Here is a 21,793-nt window from a genome sequence, read left to right as displayed (position 1 = left end):
TATTGATGTATGGTTGTTTTTGTGTACTTGCTGGCTCTGATCTAGATCTTTTGTATTTACTATTTTAAGGATTCCCCATAACACCATGTGAGACAAATGTTATATCTTTCATTGACAGATGTGAAAACATATCACATGGTTTTACAGCTGCTAAGGAGTGGAGATAGATGTGAATCCAGATTGGTCTAAAGACCCTAGCCCTTACACAAACATCTCCAAGACCTTTTATGTCCCCATTGTTCAGGATTGCTGCATCATGTACAGAGTTTAATGGACTGATGGGTATAATAGGCTCTGCCTGAGTTTGGACTTCAAGTCTTCAAAGGACTTTAATGACTCCTCCATCCCCATAGCAGGCTGGGATGCTTGACTGACCAACAAACAGTATGCTTTATTCAAAGCAAATATCCAATACAATTTTATTTTTATAAATTGTTCACCTGTTACAAGGTAATTTGAAAAATTAACATAAATATGTTACTTAACCATAGACTTGACTCAATGAAAGGAGATTAAAATAGTATGAAAAGGGGCAGAGTTTTCTTTATTGGCATAAGAATTTTATTTATCTCAAATTCTGCTTGATAAAAAGGTATATTGATACAGAAAACAATGAACATGAGATTGTGAACACAGAGAACATAAACTTAGGAGATGTTGCTACTTTTTCATTCCATTTTAGGGCTTAAGATTACTTTTCCCTTGATGTATATATTTAACCAGACTATTCTTAACTTCAGTGTCTATAACAGTGTCATTCACTATCTTATAAATAAAATAAGGTGGCAAGAAAATAAGAAGATGAGAGAGATGTTTGAAAAAGATCTCTCCAAAGCACAAAAGCAGCTTTATGTAAATATGTGGTTGTCTCTGTGTGTATCTGTCTTGTCTGTCTGTGTATTTAAGGAATTACCCAGAATGAAAATAATTGAGCTGTGAGTGAAGACAAGAGTTTAACAAAAGCAAAACCCAATGAAAAGCTTCACCAGGAAGCTGTAGTCTCCATCTACCCAGAGCCTTAGCCCAGCTGTGGCTACTGGAGAGGCATGTTCACAGATGGGAGGGTAGGAAGTGAGCCACCATACATCCTGATGGGACAAATTAAAAAAAAATCACGACTGAAAGGCTAATTTTATTATGTTACTAAAAGTTCAAATCATGTCTTCATGTGTTAAATTGTTTTGGTTCACGTGGAACTCTTCTAATTTACACTTAAAAATGGAAATATTGCTATAGCTGAGAATAAAATAAAGAGTATTAAAATTTGACAACAAATTAAAGTTTTAATAGTTTTAAGACAGTGACAATAGGAATGTGGTAAGGTCAGAAGGCTTTTGCTCTATCAGTTGGGTTTTAGAAGCCAAGCAGACTCACCCTATTTCAAAAAAGACTAGAGTAAATATTTATGAAAGTAAAGAAATCGAATTGAGGCATGGCTCAAGAAAAAGCCCAAGTAAGTTTGAGAAGTTCTGAGTTCAAGATCCAGTATTATTGCATGTGTACATGTGCATGCTCTCTCACACACATACCCACTCACACACACACACACAGAGAAATTACTATACAAAGAAATGTGATGGCAGGGAGATCAAGCACATAAAGAAAAGTGATAGTTCTAACAGGGAATCCAATGAGCTTATTAGATAACTAACGTAGTTTCCATCTGCTCCAGTGTAGGGTTTAACTTCACTGTTCTTAGGTGTCTGTGTGCAGTCAATGAAAATGGATTGTTGGCTCTTTTGGGTTTATAGATTTGCCAGACAGGTATAGAGAAAATAAAGAGGTATGACAAGATTTAAGGTAGATGCAAAAGCAACTTTAAAATGATTATCCATGAAGTGCTAAAGTATGCTGTTGAAATTGTTTTAAGAATGAAGAGTGATGGGGGGGGTATCATTGATGGGAATGAGTTGGACATGTGTGAAAATGTCACAATGAACATTCTTCCTCGTAAACTAATGTTGTATAGATAATTAAAAATTACAAAACATAAGGAAAATGAAAGCAACAGTAGTGGGCCAACAGGAAGAAGGTAGGCATTTCAGAGACCTGGGGGTTGTTACCTAGTAAAAGGTGGTAAATGTTGAGATAGAAAGGAGGTGATATAGGGCTGGGAAGGTGGCTCAGTGGTAGTGTGCTTGCCTTGCATGCATGAGGCCCTGGGTTCGATTCTTCAGCACCACATAAACAGAAAAAGCTGGAAGTGGCGCTGTGGCTCAAGTGGTAGAGTGTTAGCCTTGAGCTGAAGAGTGTAGGGAGAGCGCCCAGGCCCAGAGTTCAAGCCCCAGGACTGACAAAAAAAAAAAAAAAAAAAAGGAGGAGCTGTACTTGTTAGTCCATGGGTGGATAAATAAGCAATTTTAATTATTGAGTAATAACAAGTGATGATAATTTTTGGCCAAAAATTATTTTGTTTCTATCTGATGATTTAGAACTTCTGTACAAAACATTATATATGACTGATATGCCCTAATTCCCCTCAGGGCTTTGGCTTTGTGCCACATTGAATCCTTATTCCATTGGGCATTAGTTCTTTCACTTACTAAAAAGTAAAGTAAGCTGAGGGACAGCAGTTCACACCTGTAAACATAGCTACCTGGGAGGCTAAGAAATGAAGATCACAGTCCAAAGCCAGCCCAGGCAGCCAAGTCCATGAGACTCTTATCTCCAATTAATCACCAAAAAACTAGAAGTGAAGCTGTGGCTCAAAGAAAAACAAAAAACCAAAATCAAAACCAAAAAGCATATATAGACTAAAAATGTTCCCTCTTCAGCTTTAATTTGGATTCCATTTCTCTTCTGTTTTGCCTCAGATCTACCATTGCATTTATGGTCTACTTTTATAATATGCTTAAAAATGTATTTGAGCAGCCAGGCACTGGTGGCTCATGCCTGCAATCCCAGCTACTTAGGAGGGTGAGATATGAAGATTGTAGTTTGAAGGCAGCCTGGGCAGAAAAGCCTCTGTGAGACTCTTATCTCCTATTACCCTTTCAAAACCTGGAAGTGGTGTTGTGGCTCAAGTGGTAGAGTACTAGCCCTGAGCACAAAGAGTCTCAGGGACAGTGTCGAGGCCCTGAGTTCAAGCCCTACAACCACCACCAACAGCAACAGCACTTGTCTTCATTAATTTTATTTTTATGCTGGTATTGGAGGCTGAATGCATGGCCTTGCACCCTGGATTGGCATTGTTTGCTAAAGGTTTGCATTGTATGACTTGGGTCCAAGATTCACTTCTAGCTTGCTGATGGTTAATTAGAGGTAAGAGTCTCATGAACTTTCCAGCCTCCTGAGTAGTTAGAATTACAGGTGTGAGCCACCCTGCCTGGCTCACATTGACTACCGGTGCAGATTTCTGGTTCTGGATGCCCTTCTGAAAATAACCATTATGAATTTTGATGTTCTGAATTATATAGTATTGAAAGCAAAGGACTGCTAGAGAAACACAGGAAATTCGAAAGGCTAACTGAAGTGAAAATTAAAATTTTGCTTCAGAAATTAGTATATTATAGGAGTAAAATCAGCTAAAATTGTAGAGAATTTGGATAGTATTTATATTTATAATCAATGAACATATATCTAAGGAATCCATCGAACAAAGAATTTCCGTTTCTTTTCATATGCACATGAAACAAATGTAAGTTAGTTTTATGCTGCAAAGACAATTTCAAAATGTTCCAAAAAAGGAAAAATAAAGAAAACCCACCACAACCCATATGGGTAAAAAAAATCTTCCCTCCACGGATCCAAATTTTCACCATTTGAGCTTTTCTGAATTATTATACTTTTTGAGAGGTATGGCAATTGTATATGTTATTATTTTTCCATTTTTGTTATAATAAATTGTATAATAGTCTGTTGTGAATATTTAACTATGAGAGCTTCACAAAGTGAGCTAATTTGGCAGTCAGATGAAATCCATAGCATATTGTTCAGAAGAAATGAGAAGTAGGAGATAAAGGAAATGCAGTCAATAGAAATTTAAAACAAAGCCACATGCTAGTGGCTCATGCCTGTAATCTGAGCTTCTCAGGAGGCTTAGATATGAGGATTGCATTTTGAAGCCTGTTTGGGAAGGATAAACCATGAGACTCTTATCTCCAGTTAACCTGTAAAAAGGCCAGAAGTGAAGCTGTGGCTCAAGTGGCAGAGTGCCCACCTTGAGTGAAAAAGGTAAGGGACAATGCCTAGGCAAATACTGGCACACACACAAACACAAATACACTGGATAGAGATAGATATAGAGATAGAGACATATAGCACAATAATAAATAAATCTAAAATGATGCAACTGTATTTGGTCAGCTTCTTATTATCAACATGGGCTGGCAATTCTAAACAAAGAAAAATCTTTTGTCGATATAGCTTCAAAACAACTGCTATGGTTACTAGCAAATTTTAATAATTAGATTTCATGCCAAATGAATGCATTTGTGATACAAATAATATGATAAGAGGAAACATTTCTAAACTATTTATCTGAAAAAAGACTGGTATAAAATACAAAGATCTCACAAAACTCGTGTTAAGAAAAACAAACAATTCAACCAGAAAACAAAAGACAAGAGTCATTTCACTAGTTCACTAGTGAATGTACAAAAACAATAATAAATCACATGAAAGTATGTTAATGAGCACCAGCTGTTAGGGCCATGAGAATTGAGACTACACTGAGATCTCAATGAACACCTCTTATGACAGCAAAAAAAAAAAAAAAAATACAGTGACAGTACCACATGCTAGTGAGAAGAGAGGAAATAGGGAGAAGAGAGGGAATAGGGTCTCTCATGCATTGCTGGTGCAAATGTAAATGATCCAGTCACTCTGAAAAGTAGTTTGGCAAATTCTTGAAGGAATAGCATCTTAAGCAATTCTTACTATATCAATCAGCAGTTACCTTTTAGCTAACTATCCCAGAGAAATATAATCATGCCCTCACAAACACACAGATGTGTATTTGTCCATAGAAAATTCTCAAGAATTAAGAATAACCAAAATGTCCTTCAAATTGGGAATAGTTCATTGCATGAGTATATTCCTATGGGGAAATACATGCCAGCAATGGATTTCTACCAGAACAGAGAAAACAACATGTATTCTGTTCAGTGAAAAAAATAACTAATGATGGAAGGTTACAAACTGTGTTATCCCATTTATACAGAATTCTTGAAATGCTCAAAGTGGAAAACAGGGATGATAAGAGTGCTGCTCTATGAAAGTACCAAGAGGGAGATTTTATTTTTTATTTATTTATATTTTTCTGATAAGAATGATCATTTATTTCTTTTTCTTTCATTTTAAAAAATATTGTTATTATAAAGGTAACATACAGAGGGGTTACAACTACATGCATCAGGTAATGAGTACATTTTTTGACAATGTCACCCCTTTCCTCACCCTCTCCCAGTTTTCTCCTTTCCATCCTCATCCATAACTTGTATAGTTCATTTTCAATGTAGTCCAGTGAGTACCACTGCATCATTCATTCGCTCTTTGTCCCTTAATTTCTGTGCCTCCCCTTACTCTTCCAAAGACATATAAAAAAACAGAAAAAAGAAAACAAAAACAAAAATAGAAAAAACAACTCTAGTTGTTGATGTCAGTATTTTTGTATGATCATATGCACATATTCATTGTACATTGAGAGTTTATTTATTAATTTTTTTCATTAAAAGCAAGATGAATTCAGTTATCAAAGTCAATGTGGATTAGTGGTAGAGTGCTTGCCTAGCATGCATGAGGCCCTAGATTTTATTCCTTAGTACCACATAAACAGAGAAAGCCAGAAGTGGTGCTGTGGCTCAAGAAGTAGAATGCTAGCCTTGAGCAAAAGAAGCTCAGGGGCAGTGCCCAGGCCCTGAGTTCAAGCCCCAGGACTGACAAAAACAAAACAAAATAAAATAACAAAGTCAAAGGGTAGGATTTGGAGCTGGGGAGAATGATGAAAGGGGATATGGGTATCTATATAAACATAATTTTTTTAAAAATCAATGCTAAAAAGACAAGAGCCAGGTGCCAATGTTTCACACCTGTAATCCTAGCTACTCAGGAAGCTGAGATCTGAGGATCACAGTTCAAAGCCAACCTATAACCCTCTGTACAGTATCTTTATAATAAAAAAGTGTTTTAAAGTCTTTAAGTAGTTGTACAAAAGGATTTGAACATATTCGTTTATGGGTACAATACGTCTTGATCTACCCCTTCTATTACTCTCCTCCATCTCTCCCAATCCCACCCATCTGTACAAGTTACATATTCACATATGTACATTTACACATATGGACATTGAATATTATGACTGCATTTGCCTATCCTTCCCGTATCCATTTGTCTGCCATTCCTTCCTTTGACTTCCTCCACCAACATATGCTCAACCTTCTTGATATTCATGTTCTTAAACTGTAAATTAATTGTTCAGAGGAGTAAAAGGAGTAACACCATTGGAATCCTCTTCTGCATATACCATATTTCATTTAATGTGTTTGTGTATATATTTGTATCATCTGCAACAAGGAAATCTTGATAGTGGTGGGGATAGCTTGGTATCTTAGTTGTGTTGTTGATTGCCCAGACCTGCACTTGTGCAACCACCAACACAACTACACACATATTTCAATGTTAGTTTCTTGGTTTTGAAATTGTACCACAGTTACACAATTGGAAGTGTCAGAAGTGGATGAAGGTCAGTCTGCAGTGTCCTTCATTTTCCTGTGAATCTATAACTATTTCGTTACAAAAATTATTTTCACATTGTGTCTAGTTGTTAATGTCCTTTATTGAATGTAATTGAAGCATATTGAGGCGCTTTTAATTGCTTTCTACACGTGGAAATCTAAGTGGCAGAAAAACTTGGAGCTGAGTTTCTGTGCTGGCAGTGAGGGCCTACCCCATGTGTTGTGCAAATTTGTACAAGGCTCCCTCCATGTAGCATTAAAAAAATTGTTACAAGATGTTGGTTTTATTAGAAAATGCCACCTTACTATTGTTATGTCATAGAATTTACTGTCAAAATACACATTAACTTACCTATAAGGAAAATATGTATAACTCTATGATTCATACATTTTATGAAAAATGGATGGCTTGTTATCATACTATTAATATTTAAAATGGAGCCTTTCATTAATTAATGAACAAAGTGAAATTCTTCTCTGTTAGGATTTTATATAACAAGGAAGTGGCTCATGTCTGTAATTCTAGCTACTCAAGAGGCTGAGATCTGAGAATTTCCTTTCAAAGCCAGGGACAGGAAATTCCTTGAGACTCTTATTTCCAATTAACCACCAACTATAAGTGGCACCGTGTCTCAAAGTAATAGAGAGCTGGCCTTTAGCAAATAAGGTCAGGCATTGCAAATCTGACCTGCTTAAGGGGCCGTTTGCTTGATTTTATTCCAGCCTTTCACTTAGAATAGGTTTGTTTTTGTGGGCAAGGTGTGTTTCTTGAAGGAAGCAGATAGGTCATGCTTTTGGATCCTAGTCAATCTATGACATTTATTGAAGAGTTAAGTCCATTAATATTGAGAGTTAGGATTGAGAGATGTTTGGTATGTTGTTATCCACCTTCTTTTTTTTTTTTTTTTTTTTTGTCAGTAGTGGGGCTTTAACTCTGGGCCTGGGTAATGTCGCTCAGCTCTTCAGCTCAAGGCTAGCACTCTTATCACTTGAGCCACAGTGCCACTTCTAGTTTTCTGAGTGGTTTATTTGAGTTAGGAGTCTCATGGACTTTCCTGCCAAGGCTGGCTTTGAACCGTGATCCTCAGATCTCAGCCTCCTGAATAGCTAGGATTACAGGCGTCAGCCACCGGCACCCAGCTGTTATCCACCATCTTAGAGGCTGTGCCTCATGAATTCTTACTATAATTATCTGGTTCTCTGTTAAGGGGCTATTTCTCTGTCAGTATCCTGTTCTTGTTGGTTTTCTATGTTTAGAAAGTCTTTAAGTACCATTTGTAATGCTAGTTTGGTGGAGATACATTGTTTCAATTTTTTCTTTTCTGTGGAAGGTTTGTATTTGTTCCTCACTTATGAAGAAGAGTTTAACTGGGTACACTATTATTGGTTGTTATCACCATGTGGCATACTTCAAATTCCTCTTGCTTTCATGGTCCCTGCTGAGAAATCTGTAGTTATTCTGGTTGGTTTTCCTTTATAGGTGATTGTTCTCTTCTCCGTAGCAGCTTTAAGGATCCTTTCCTTGGTCTCTATTGATCCTGTGTAGATTACAGTGTGGTTGTGGTATGTCCTGTTCTGGGCTGGTTTGGAATGTTTAGGGTTCTAAAGGATTCTTGTATTTGGATAGACCTATCCTTTCCAATGTTCAGAAAGTTCTTTGCTAGGATTCTGTTAAATATATTACCTATCCCTTTAGCTTCCTTTTCTAGACTCTCCACAACAGCTTTTAGCCTTAAATTTGATCTTCTGGTTGTGCTTTGTATCTCTCTCTTTTTTTTTTTTATTGTGAAAATACCATTCAGAAGGGTTACAATTACATGGGCAAGGTAATGAGTACATTTCTTATCAAGCATTGTTGCCTCCTCCTTTGTTTCCCCCTCCCATCCCTTCCCATCTCCCCCTCTCCCCTTCTCCTTTAGTCCCCCCCCCTCCCCACCAAAGTTGTAATAGTACATCTCATTGTTTCAATGGGTCCACCTGTATCCCTATTTAAACAATTTGTTTTTTCCTTCTCCTCCACAAATTATACCAACATCAAATACAGTGAAAATAGGGGTTATACTGTGGGGGAGGGACATACAAAGCAACAAGGAAATCATCTTGTAAATATATTAGAAACAATCACAAGAAAGAAAAAAAAACATTTGAGTCCTTATCTTGGGGTTCATTTTGCCTAACTTCAACTTATCTGACCATTTCTGCTTGTCTCAGACATAGACTAGTAATTGCAAATAAGGGAAACCATGGGACCTATGTTTCTTTGGGCCTGGCTTACTTCACTTAATATAATTTTTTCCAAGTCATTCCATTTCCTAAAAAATGGAGCAATGTCATTCTTTCTGATGGAGGCATAGAATTCCATTGTGTATATATACCACATTTTCTTGATCCATTCATCTAGGAGGGGTAACCTGGTTGCCACAGCCCCCAAGATGGTGGATAACATGGCAGGAACTACCAAACACCTCTCATCCTCACTCTCGCATTAACGGACTTTACTCTCCAATTAAGCAACATAGACTGTCTAGTTGGATTAAAAAGCTTTGTATCTCTTATAGGGATATATCTTGTTTCTTGGATTTGTGTTGAGTAATTGTTCTTTCTCTATAAAGTCTCGACTATCTTCAAGTTCAAAGATTTAACTTCTGTATTCTCTAATCTGTTGTCAAGTCTTTCTACTTTGTTTTTTAGTTCTCTGCCTTCTAATTGGTCAGTTTTGATGGCTTTAATTTCTTTGTTGAAGTTTTGTTTTCAATTTGTATGGACTTCTTACTTCCTTGATTTGATTTTCAGGGTTCTCTCTCCCATCCTTTAGCTGAGTGGCTATAGTTTCACTGGATTCCCTTTCCTTCTGTTGGAATTCATTCAGCTTTCTGTTTGTGGATCCCATAAGTTCCTCTATTAATCTTTGATTAGCCTCATCATGCTCATGCATAGCCATGTGCAGGCTTTCAATCATTCTATTCAGCATGTTTAGCAGTACTGTTTGTAGAGCATTTTGAGAACTATCCTCTAGGTTTTTCATTAACAACTCTGTGGCCTATTTATTTTGAGGGGGCATTGAGGTTCCTTTAGTTGCCATTTTTTCTTGTGTTTCTATGGCTTGTTCTACCCATTTGGAAATGAAAGCAAATCCAATACCACAACATGCAAATCCAATATCACACAATATGAGCCCCTCATATATACACATGTATATATGTATATGTACATATATATCACATATATGCATCTCACACACATTATATATATATGCATATATATATATATATATATATATATATACACACACACACACACACATTTTTTCACAAAGATGTGTATACTTTATGAGCTTCTCATATATATTGCTGATTCTGGGACATGAACTCCGGGCCTGGGTGTTATCTCTGAGCTTTTGTGCTCAAGACTATCATTCTACCATTTGAACCAAAGCTCCAGTTCCAGCTTTTTGGTGATTAATTGGAGATAAGAGTCTTAGATATTCATGCTCAGGCTGGCTTCAAAGCTAGGCTTATAGCCATGAGCCACTGATGGCCAGCTTCATAGAAATATTGTTAATGACTCATCTTATTCATATTTTTGGTAAATATTTTGAATATGGTATATAAACAGAATGAAACAAATCATAATTGTGCAGCTTCATTTCTGATTGGTGTTGATCTGAATATATACTAGTAGAAGGTGATGATAAGGTTCTGAGATTGTGAACCATTTCCTGGGACACAGTCTTCATTAGATTTAAGGTGAGTAGAAATTACTCACCTTCCCACTTTCTAAATTGATAACAAGACCTAACCTTTTGAAAATTTATTTTTACAAAGTAGTTTTATAAAGGGGTTTCAGTGCCAGCAGTCAGGTTAAGAGTAAAATGCATCTTGGTCAATGTCTGTCCTTTCATCCTTCTCCATCTTTCCCCATCCCATTCCTACTCTCAGGTGAGACTGAGTTTTTAGAGAGTGAGAGAAGGGGTGACATTGTCCAAAATGAAATGTACTCTTTATCTGACTTATGGAACTGTAACCTCTCTATATATCATCTTTATAATAACAATAAAACAATTTGTCAAGTGTGAGTTTTTAATGTTGTGTGTTTTGTTTTAGTTTTGATCAAAGATTTAAGCTAGAAATATAGTGTCCATAATTTGGAATTCTTATGTTAGATTCTGTAATACATGCTTTTTAAAAAGAATGCACTTTGTCCCCTTTTCCTCAAAAATTTCTAAAGCAAAATGTTTAACTTCTAAATTTCTATAGAGATAAAATTGATACTTGCTTTGAAATATCTTAGAATCCCTTTACCCCAACCCTAATTCTGCTTCAAACATCACGTTCTACATTTTGAGGGCTCTGAGTGGCACTTAAACTCCATCCTCTGTGTAATTGATCATCCAGTGTATGGTTCTATTATGGATTTTGTATCAATTATACTTCACTAGAAACTTAATGAATTTACAAATGCATATCTAAATCTGTTCATCCTCTTTAAAGAAATCTAAAGTAAACAAAAACACATTGTCCAAAAAGCTGCCAAACAATCCCAAATGTGGAAATGCAGAATTGACAGTCAAAAATATTGAGATATTTTTGATTTGATGTTTTTGAGATATTTTTGACTTTGATATATTAACTTTGGTAAACATTGTCCAGTCCTGTAAATACAAAGCCTGAATCAAATACTGGACTTAGGCTCATATTATAAGCCTAGCTCTTACCAAACTAATTAACTTGGAAACTGGATTTTATTTGTGTAACTTTTCAGTATAGAAAAATCACAAAATAACAGAATGGTCTGCTAAGGGTGAGTTTTATTTATCGAACTGGCTATATTAGAACTCTATGTAATCCAATCAGACACTAATGTAATTTCCTAGGAATGTATTTGTGGGTATGCCCGTGTACAATCAGTTAGCTTTGTGTATAGCAGATTAACTCCCATAATTCAAACATTAACATCCTAAAATTTCCAATCAGATAACAGCCTTAAGAGAAAAACAGGAATTATCTTGCCCATGTAATTGTAACCCCTCTGTACAGTATTTTCACAATAAAAAAAAAAAAAAGAGAAAAACGGGAGTTTCCTAAAACCCAAATTCTACTTCAAGACAGTAGCATCCATTCCTACCTGAAGGTTTCCAGTTGGATATACACATTTTAGAATTGTAATGCTTTTCACTTGCATGTGTTAATTCCTTGAAGTAAAACTCTTAATAGCTGTACTCATATGCACATGTAACTATTTCTATGTATTTCTATGTTTTTATGTCTCTATGTATGTATCTGTTTCTTATTGTTTGTAGAACTTTGACTGATATATTCAGCATCCAACTTCAAGTATTATATAGTAGGTGCTAGTGGCTCACGCCTTTAATTCTTGCAACTAAGGAGGCTGAGATATGAGGATTATAGTTCAAATCCAGACTGAGAAGAAGTTCATGAGACTCTTACCTCTAAGAAACTATTCAGAGAAAGCCAGAAGTGGTACTGTGGCTCAAGCAGTAGAGCACAAGCCTTGAGCACAAAGAGGCTCAGGGATAGTGCCTAGGCCCTGAGTTCAAGCCCCAGGACCAGAAAAAAAAAGAATTATGAATACAATCAGAGTCTTTTTTAGTTCCACTCACTTCTCTAAGTTCTCAGGAGGCAAATTCAAGACATTGTATTTACCTGTCTATCTTGGTATTTATCTCTATCCACATCTATACATACACATGTAGGATAAAATGTTCTAAAATCACCATTATAATAATGATCACATGAAAATATAATAGCAGTGCTTTAGTATTACCAAATATTCAGCCATTGAGAAGCTGTAATTTTTAAAGAGAAATATTTTATGCCCTCTATTTTCATCCTGTGAGGATGGAAAAGCATGTGAGAGATTCAGAAAAATTTACTAGCTAATGCTGTAAGTCAAGAAAACTCACTTCTAGAGGCCACTCTGTTCTGGTGTCACAAAATGGGCTTTTGAGTTATGTCAGTTAAAGAAAGGGCAATTATTAAATAATTAATGTTAAGTCAAATCAGAAGAGTAGCATTGCTTCTAACTTGATCAAACTATAAAATAAATGATGCAAACTATTAATTTTTACTTTAAAGAAAGTCATACTATGATATGGAAAACAGTTTGCTTTCAGTGAATTTACAGCTATTTGGTCTCATCGGTTAGAGATTTCATGTTCTTCTACAGAGATTGGTATTTACTATGATTTTGAACTTTACTGCTTTAGTAGACAATATGACATTTTAAGAGAGCATAAAAAATATTTTATGGAATTCAGACATCAAAATGTAGTTTTTAAAACCTGACACATCACAACAAATTATTATCCTTTGTCTAGATGTATCCTGCAAGACCGAAGAAGTTATAAAAATGACAGTTTTCCTCTGGTTAAACTTTCCTAAGAAATCCAGTGATAAAATAAAACCTAAAATGGTCCTATTTGTGGTTAAGACTAAAAGAAATTTTTTTGCTCCCCTATTTCCTGTTTTAACCTCTAAATATTATTACAAATCTCTGTGTTTATGTAATACCAGGATGACACTAATCTAAGTATAATTGTGATGGTCCCCAAACTAATTTTAATTTAACTTAGATTTCAGCATAAATGACTCTGACAAGAGTTTCACAAAGCATGCTGGAAATTCATTAAGTCTAATTATGTACAATGCAATCAGATCTACAAGAAAGATGTGTAGAGACACCAAACTGACCTACTCAAGGTTTGACGTTGCCAAAGTCTTCTCTGATTGCAAAGATGGTCCTGACTGAAGATGGATGGTGTGACCTTGACACGGACAAACTTGTTGAAAACAAGGAAGGAGTTACAAGATAGAAAAACAACAACAACAACAAAAGGAAAAGTAGGCCTTTGATTTGACTCAACAAAGATACATTTGGCCAAATTCAAGGAATAAGAATATCAAAGACTAAGAGGACTTAAACAAAAACATATTAGCATTCCTTATAGTATGCTATAACAGGATATGTGATGGTTGTTATGAGATATGAAGTTGGGAATAAACTTTCACCTACATATATGTTAAAGAAGTTAATATTCATACTTTTTTGTGGCAGTATTAAGCCTTGAATTCAGGGCTTAGGAATTGTCCTTGAGCTTTCATGCTTAAGAGTAGAACTTTACTACTTGAGCCACAGCACCACTTCTGGCTTTTTTCATAGTTAATTGGATAAAGTCTCATGGACTTTCCTGCCCTGTCAGTCTTTGAACTGCAGTCCTCAGATCTCAGCCACTTGAATAGCTAGGATTATAGATGTGACCTTACATAGTATTTACTTTTCAAAGAAATATAGGGGTAATTTAAAAGGGGAAGATTATGTTTGACCTTCACTTTTGGATTTATATTAAAGTACATACTAAAGAAAGATTTTAGGAAGTGGCACTGTGGCTCAAGTGGTAGAGCACTTGCTTTGAGTTGAAGAGCTGAGGGACAGTGTCCAGGCCCAGAGTCCAAGTCCCATGACTGATTTAAAAAAAGAGAAAGATTTTAGAAATAGAAAGAGAGAATGATGGTTATTTGTTTCTAAAACTTTATTGGAATGATAAAAAGAATGTGCCCTAATTATTTAGTGTCTTAGAACACAATTGTGAGAGTAAGAATCAAGGATATCAATAAGGAAATGATCTAGCAACACACACTAATGAGGTCCTTGCATGTTCCAACTATAACAAGAATTATAATGTGATGGAAGCAAAATTTACTTTTTCACTATTATATGTTAATGCTTAGTGACACATTGGTTAGGAGTTTCTTTGGTGGAAATTCTAATCACACAGAATAATACACAAATCAAGAAAGATGCTGTATTTCTACCAATTTTGTGTTTTCAAAAATTACAGTCACTCAATTGCTCCTAATCATGGCCATTACTATCAATTTCTATTTTTTCTCACAGATTTTATCAAATCACTGAGTAATGCTGTCTGTGGAATAGTTCAGGGATGATGTGGCTATAAAAGCCAGTATTTATTGATTCTTTTAGTCACTTGGGGGAAGAATTTACTTCAATATTCTGTTACTAAAATTATGTAAATTGTTTAGCCAGTATGTAAAATAAGAGTGAGGTGAACAGGGAGATAATGGCATAAAGACTCACCCTAAGTCATCGCTGGACACAATGCTCATGAAAAGATTTCAGAACATAGGGAATTAAAATACAAAGTTGAAAACATTACACCAAGTACCAGATGCCTCAAACAAGAATTTTAGAGGTAACAAGACATCATATGGAAGTGATAGCAAGAAGAGATGTATTGCCCAGCAAAAGAAAAATGGGAGCTGAGGTCTAGGGGAGCATAACACAGAAAAGACTGGTATCCTCTCAGTATGGAAGAATAGTCATTGTCAAAGTTATCAGTAGGCTTAGGAAAATATACATATTTGATTGCTAGAAGCAATGTTTAGAAATTTACAAAAAGAAATGCTTCTTTTAGTCAAAACAAAAGTATTTAGTTTCAGTTCACCAATATGTATAAAACACATAAGGTAAGGTTTTTCCCTCTATGCTTGGTTCATAAATGAGAAGGTAAGAGAGGTAAGAAGTAAGAGAGCTGACTCGCCTTGTACAGTGTCCTTAATAATAGTTTTATTATAATAATGTTGGGAATTGAAATGAGACAATATTTTTCTCACTGTTGTTCCCCAATGTCCTATACTGAAGAGCTTATTGGTTCTGAATTTGTGTCAGAAGTCAAAATGAGAAATACATGGCCATACTTTCAGGCAATGATGGAACCCAACAGGATATTCAAAGAAATCAATTCAGAAACAGGACACTGCTGGCTCATATGTACAATCCTAGCCAACCAAGAGCCTAAGATCTGCAGGACTTCTGTTCAAAAGACCTTGAGACTCCCACAAAATGCTAGACTAGAGGTGTGGCTCAAATGGTAGAGCTACAACCATAAATAAGAAACTCAGGTGAGAATCTGAGGTCCATTACTAGTATACAACCAAAATACTACTACTGCTACTAATACTGCTGCTGTTGCTGCAGCTGCTGCTACTACTACTATAATATAGCTAGGAGCATAAGTGTAGTAATATAAGAGGAAGAGGGAGAATAGAAAAATTTGAAAATCTATGACAACACCTTGTCTATAAGGTCAACAAGTAAATTCAACCTATTCATATAGATTTAGAACATCTATTTTGATGTTGAAAAAGTAAATCACACTTTTTAAATGTAAAGAAAAGTTGATAATCTAATCTATACAGACGAAGAGTATCATGGGAAGTTAGAAAATGACCCATCTAATTCTTGGGGCTCCCAAGACAATGATGTCCAATTAATGTATATATTTTTTTACAATTGTATCCTTCTTCTTTATTAGTACAAAGGTGACCTACAGAGGGGTCACTGTTACATAGGTCAGGTAAAGAGTATACTTTTTTTTTGGATAATGTCACCCTTTGCATACTCTCTTCCCAGTTTTTCTCTACCACTGGAGTCTTAGCTCTACTCCCCATGTTTTGGTGGTTAATTGGAGATAAGATTCTCAAGGACTTTTTTTTTTAATCTAGGCTTGCTTCCAATTGTAATCCTCAAATCTCAGCTTTCTGAGAAGCTAGTGAGTCACCCACTCCAGATTCTAGTCTTGATTCTAAATTCAGTAAAATCACTAATATAGGTAAATGAATAGATCTTATAAAACACAAAAGAATTGTTATGAGGCATTTTAAAGCATTCTTGATAAGCCAGTAGTTTGTCCACCCATTAAGAGATAATATATAATGTAATAGTTTGTGATGGAAAATGACTTAACCTAAAGCACCCAATCTTAGAGCTGTCCTTGCTGCAAACCTGGCTGAACTATTTCCTTTTCCCATCCCTCTGGACAAACAAACCCTATGGTTTTGGGGAAAAGAGCCTTAGATCAAGGCCATGTCTGATGCTGAGACCCCTGATAAACACAGAGGCTGCTGAGACCTTGAAACTCTTCGTCACAGTCACATTGCTCACCAACTCCACTTCCATCTCACCCTGCTTCATTTCTGCCTCATTTTTAGAGACCTGAATTGTAAGGGAAGCTCATGCTGAAAGAAATTTAATCACTAGGTCTCACTCCCAAATCTGTTGAGTTCACTTTCTGACCTTTATCCTGATAACCTCATGATTCAATTTACTTACAGTTTGGTTCTTAAAATGTCTGAAAAGCTCACCTGTTGAAGTGCCTTGTGGATGGCACTATCGGGAGGTGGTGGGAACATCTGGACCTACTCAAGGGACTTTGGGTCATTGGCAGGGAATAGCAAGGCTCTGATCCAATTCCTCCTGCTTTCTCTTCCTGGTTTTCATGAAGTGAACAGCTTGACATCCTCACATCTTCCTTACCAAGACGTTTGACATTACCTCAGGCCCAAAGCCTCAGGCCAAACAACAGTCTACAGAAACCTTGAAACTCTCAGGGAAAATAAATCTTTCCTCTCTTTAACTTGTTTATGCCAGGTGTTTAGTCCTAGCATCAGGAAGCTGACTAACACACAGATTCACCTTTTTTTTTTTTTTTTTTTTTTAGAAAATGTCTTGTTTTAGGCTTGTACCATCACACCCCATTTATTTGCTTTTTAGTAATCAAAATAGGTATCCAAAGGATCTCTGTAGGTCAACATTTTATTATTTCTATTTATTATGTTGTATGCCAGGCGGTCCCCAGGTACCTTTAAATTTTATGAAACAGACCATCAATAGGAACTGGGTAGCAAGAAGCTACCCAGGGTTGCAGAGGTGTCACAGAGAAAGCAGGCAAGCTTTTATGTCTCATTATCTTGGTCAGATCCTGCGGATTCCTAGGATTCTAATACTTGGCAGTTTTTACTCTAGGGTGACCTCAGAGACCCAAATCTCCTGATCACAACTCTTGAGTCAGAAAGCCAACCATCATTTTCTTTACCATTTTACTCCCCATCTCCTAATTTCAACTCTCTCTTTTTCTGTGCCATATCTGTAATGATTTAAGAACATGAGTACTTCTAAGACCACCATGGAGAAAATTCACTCTTCCCTGCCTTCAAACCAATCTATATAAACAACCTTATCAATTTCAATTTTAATGTAAGCTACAGGACTTCCTGTGACCTAATAGTTAAAATATGACATGAGATATGTAACACACCACAAACAACAATCTTATCCATTCTTAGTCTATACTCTTTAAATATTCAATGTGATGAGTAAAATAAAACTTAAATAAGACCCAGGTCAATGAGACTTTCCAAAGCATTATGTCTAATGATGTCTAATGATCAGAAAAACCCACACTGCACAGTAGGTATCCCAAGCCCTTATTCAAATGCTATTTTCAATATAGAAAGGTCTAGGTTTAGCTGGGCACCTATGGTTCATGACTGAATTCCTAGCTACTCAGGAAGCAGAAATCTGAAGATCATAATTCAAAGCCAGCTCAGGCAGGAAAGTCCATGAGACTCTTATCTCCAATGAATCACAGCAAAAGCTGGAAATGGCACTGTGGCTCAAGTGGTAAAGTGCTAGCCTTGAGCAAAAAAGCCTAGGGACAGCACCAGGCCCAGAGTTCAAGCCCCGGGATTGGCAAAAAAAATTTTTTTTAATTCTAGGTTTGGAGGTTTTCAAAGGAAAAATCACTTGTTCAACATCTAGAACAGAGATGTGTTTGTTTCAATCCAGTATTTGTTATAAATGAAGTTTTATTGGAACCCTGCTGTGAAAATTTGTTCACGTGTTATCTGAAGCTTTTTTCCTGATATAGTGGATGATAAGTTGTTGTGGCAGGTGTTGTATGACCCACAAGACCCCAATCACTATCAGATTTTTTACAGAAGATTTTGGTGATTTCTAATCTAGATTTAAGAACAAATGTCAGAGAAAATCTGAGCTAACTGTTTTTCAAACTATATCCCATTTAACAACTAATTTTCTACAGAAGGAGAGGGTATCATGACCGAGTTTTATCAAAACACTTGGAAATTAAACTTCATATATTTGATCCCAGGGTTTTAGGTAGATAGTGGCTTAAAGCAGGTGGGCACATCAGCAAATGGGTGTGAAGTTCAACTATTTCCCAATTCTATTCATTTCACTTTTATGGCATGTAAAACATCCTAATGTAGAGCTTAAGAGAATCAAATCATTAAAGTACTACTGTTATAATACAAATCCATACTAAATTCAGCAGGAATGCTAACGTTTATTTTTATCCTTCTGGAATAGGACCATAGGTTATCTAGGGTGGTCATGTGACCATCTATAATCCTATGTATGAAATTCCTTAGGAAGTGTTATTTCACCCTGACCAGAGCTGCCTATTGAGTTTTTCAACTGAATCTGGGGTATGTCTGATATAATGTACACTTGTACATGTCATGTACGAGAAGCTAGGCAGAGCAGGAGTTTGGTTAGAATACTGTATGCGGCAAACACTGAGTAGTTTCTGGTTTTAGTACACTTAGATGGGAAAGTTGAAAGATAAGGTCTTTACTTTACAACCCATGAGTATCTATGATCCAGCATCCTATAAGCCTTTCTGACCCAAGGTGTAGTTATGGAACTAAAGGTCTTATGATGAAAGAAGTCTTAGAAATGGTCTTGTCCAATTCTTTCATGTTGTAGTAGGAAAACTGCAAGTAGGAGAGTTAAACAGGCTGAGGTCACATTGTTAACTAGAAACTTTAACTCCTAAATCCTTTTATTGTATCACAAGGCTAGCAACAAGACCTATTGCAGATCTGATTAGGAAACATAGAAAAGCTGCCTCAGGTAACTCTAAGTAACTTAACCTCCCTTTCATTGTCTTCTTTGGCCAGAAAACTCAGTCAGCACTGAGTGAAGTATAAAACTAAATGTCCCTAGTGGTGGACTGTGATGGGAAGCCTGCTCTGACTCAGTGCTCTCCTACTGAGCGCTACCACTCATGTTCTTGGAGTTCCCAAGCAGCTCACAGCCAAGGATGTCTCTGAGAATCTTAAATGCCAGCAACAGAGCAGGAAGACAGATTAGAAAGAGCTTTAGGAAGCTTGGACACTTCAACTATCTAATTCCGAAGAATAGATGTGTGAAACAAGGCAAAATCATGCATGTAAGCTGATGGCATTTTGACCCATGAAATGCTCCCAGCATCCATCAAGACAATGGCTGCATCTTTTCAGAGCAAACTGAAGCTGAGAGGAGCCTTGTGGAAGGTGTGACCCAGTGATGTCAGGGTTTCAATTAGATGGTTTACAGAAGCAGTGAGAGAGCAAACTCTTGACTTAATTTTAATATGGTGTAAAACTTTGTGGGCATCAAGAAGGATAGGGTCTAGATAACACTCTTCTAATCTCTGCTATCTTGAATAATATTTACTCACATCACAAACCGGAAGCTCTGATTGATTAGCAAGTAACCCCAGAAGGATTCTGGGAAGTGATTGGTGGTCCAGAAATGTCTATAGTCATGGTTTCCCTTCCTTCGATAAAGTAGAGGTATAAACTATTTGTAACTATGAAAATGGTACCAGGAACCCTGTTTGGGATACTATTTCTTAGAAGGAAGTGGGCAGGTAGAAAATGGATTGGAATATATGGTTAACTTCCTAAATGGATTGGAATATAGTGTTAACTTATGGAAATGTCACAAAATCCTCTCCTGTGTAAATGATATAAGCCAATAAAAACATGAAAGTAAGAAAATAGGAAGTGAGATTATCAAATGAATGTAGGGTATGTACGAGGAAGTTAAGGCCCATGTCTGCAAGTGTATTCAAGAACTCACCTGCCAAAAGTAGTTTGCCAAATTTCCCATTTTTAGGTCAATTGTATTCCACTATTATATACCACTTTATTTTTATTTTTTTGTATGCTACTTTATAAATGGGATTTTCTATAGCAAACTTGTCACAAAGCTCTATCTTCCACATATTCTAATATGAGGAAAGAAAAAAGGAAGAAAATCATGGAGGCAGAGATAGAAATAGTTTGGTTCTTTTTTATGCCATTGCTGAATTTATAGACATTTGCACTTTTAAAGTGCTTGATTTCAAGCAAAGACATTTACGTTGAACACACTAGAGTCACCTAAGTCAGTATATAATTTGAAGTATACTTAGCATGAATTTTCAGCTAATTTTCAAAAGTAGAACAATCAATATTATACTGTTTGAAAGTGTAAAAACGCTGTGTAGATGAACAAGTTTGAGAAAAGCAGTCCTAGGTCTAAAGATTCACCATTAGTCTAGGAGAATCTAATCTATATCAATTAAGATACTAGAGACTCTTCAGCAATTGACAAAACAAATTCTATTTGAGTTGACTAAACAAAGGGAAAGGGAGATTTTGATCAAGCCTCTGGTTAACTCCACTCTTAAAAAGTTCTGAAGGATTTTCATTACCTTAATTTTCATCTAGAAAAAATACAGGCCTGCATTTTCCCTTTCCTCTGTGTTGCTGAGATTATGTCTACCTCTAAGCCAAGCCACGACTAGACAGCAGCTCTGTCCAACACAGCCTGTGTTACTTCCATCCCTCTGATCTGTAAGGAAAGATGAAAAAGTTGGCCAGAACAATGGCCTGAGTGACCCCTTATCTCCCAAGTAGTTTATAGAGAATAAAACCAATAAATACAAGATGGCACCAGGCGCCAGTGGCTTACACCTGTAATCCTAGCTACTCAGGAGTCTGAGATCTGAGGATCACAGTTCAAAACCAGCCTGGGCAGGAAAGCCTATGGGACTCTTATCGCCAATAAAAACCACCAGAACACTGGAAGTGGCACTGTGGCTCAAGTGGTAGAGTGCTAGACTTGAGCTGAAGAGCTGAGAGACAGCACCCAGGCCCAGAGTTCAAGTCTCACAACCAACCAAAAAAATTCAAAAAAATATGAGAAGACCAAGAGGCAAAACCTAGCCTTGCCATCGTACACTAAAAATTATTGAAGATATATATGACATGGAAAAAGGTAGCATAAAAGGCAATAAATGCATAGCAGTTTATAGTCAAGGCTCAGGATGTACAAAGTATAGGTTCAAATCCTCACTTCACCATTTACTAAGGTTTGTGAGCCCAGGAAGGTGATTTAGTCTCCCATTTATTTATTTCTAAAACATGGTGAAAGCAATAATACCTACACAGAGTATTTTGTGATAATTA

At 36.3% G+C, this 21,793-nt stretch overlaps 1 protein-coding gene across 1 annotated transcript in view; it reads right to left on the bottom strand.

Moving 5' to 3' along the window:
• Positions 1-21,793, bottom strand: part of Kcnh8 (potassium voltage-gated channel subfamily H member 8) — a 390,818-nt gene that overhangs the window by 185,044 nt on the left and 183,981 nt on the right. The gene's annotated exons all lie outside the window — the stretch shown is intronic.

Source organism: Dipodomys merriami, unplaced genomic scaffold (assembly GCF_024711535.1).
Source record: "Dipodomys merriami isolate MVZ:Mamm:240054 unplaced genomic scaffold, mDipMer1.0.p SCAF_13, whole genome shotgun sequence".
In the NCBI taxonomy this organism is placed as follows: Eukaryota; Metazoa; Chordata; class Mammalia; order Rodentia; family Heteromyidae; genus Dipodomys; species Dipodomys merriami.
This window is presented reverse-complemented; position numbering and strand designations above follow the sequence as displayed.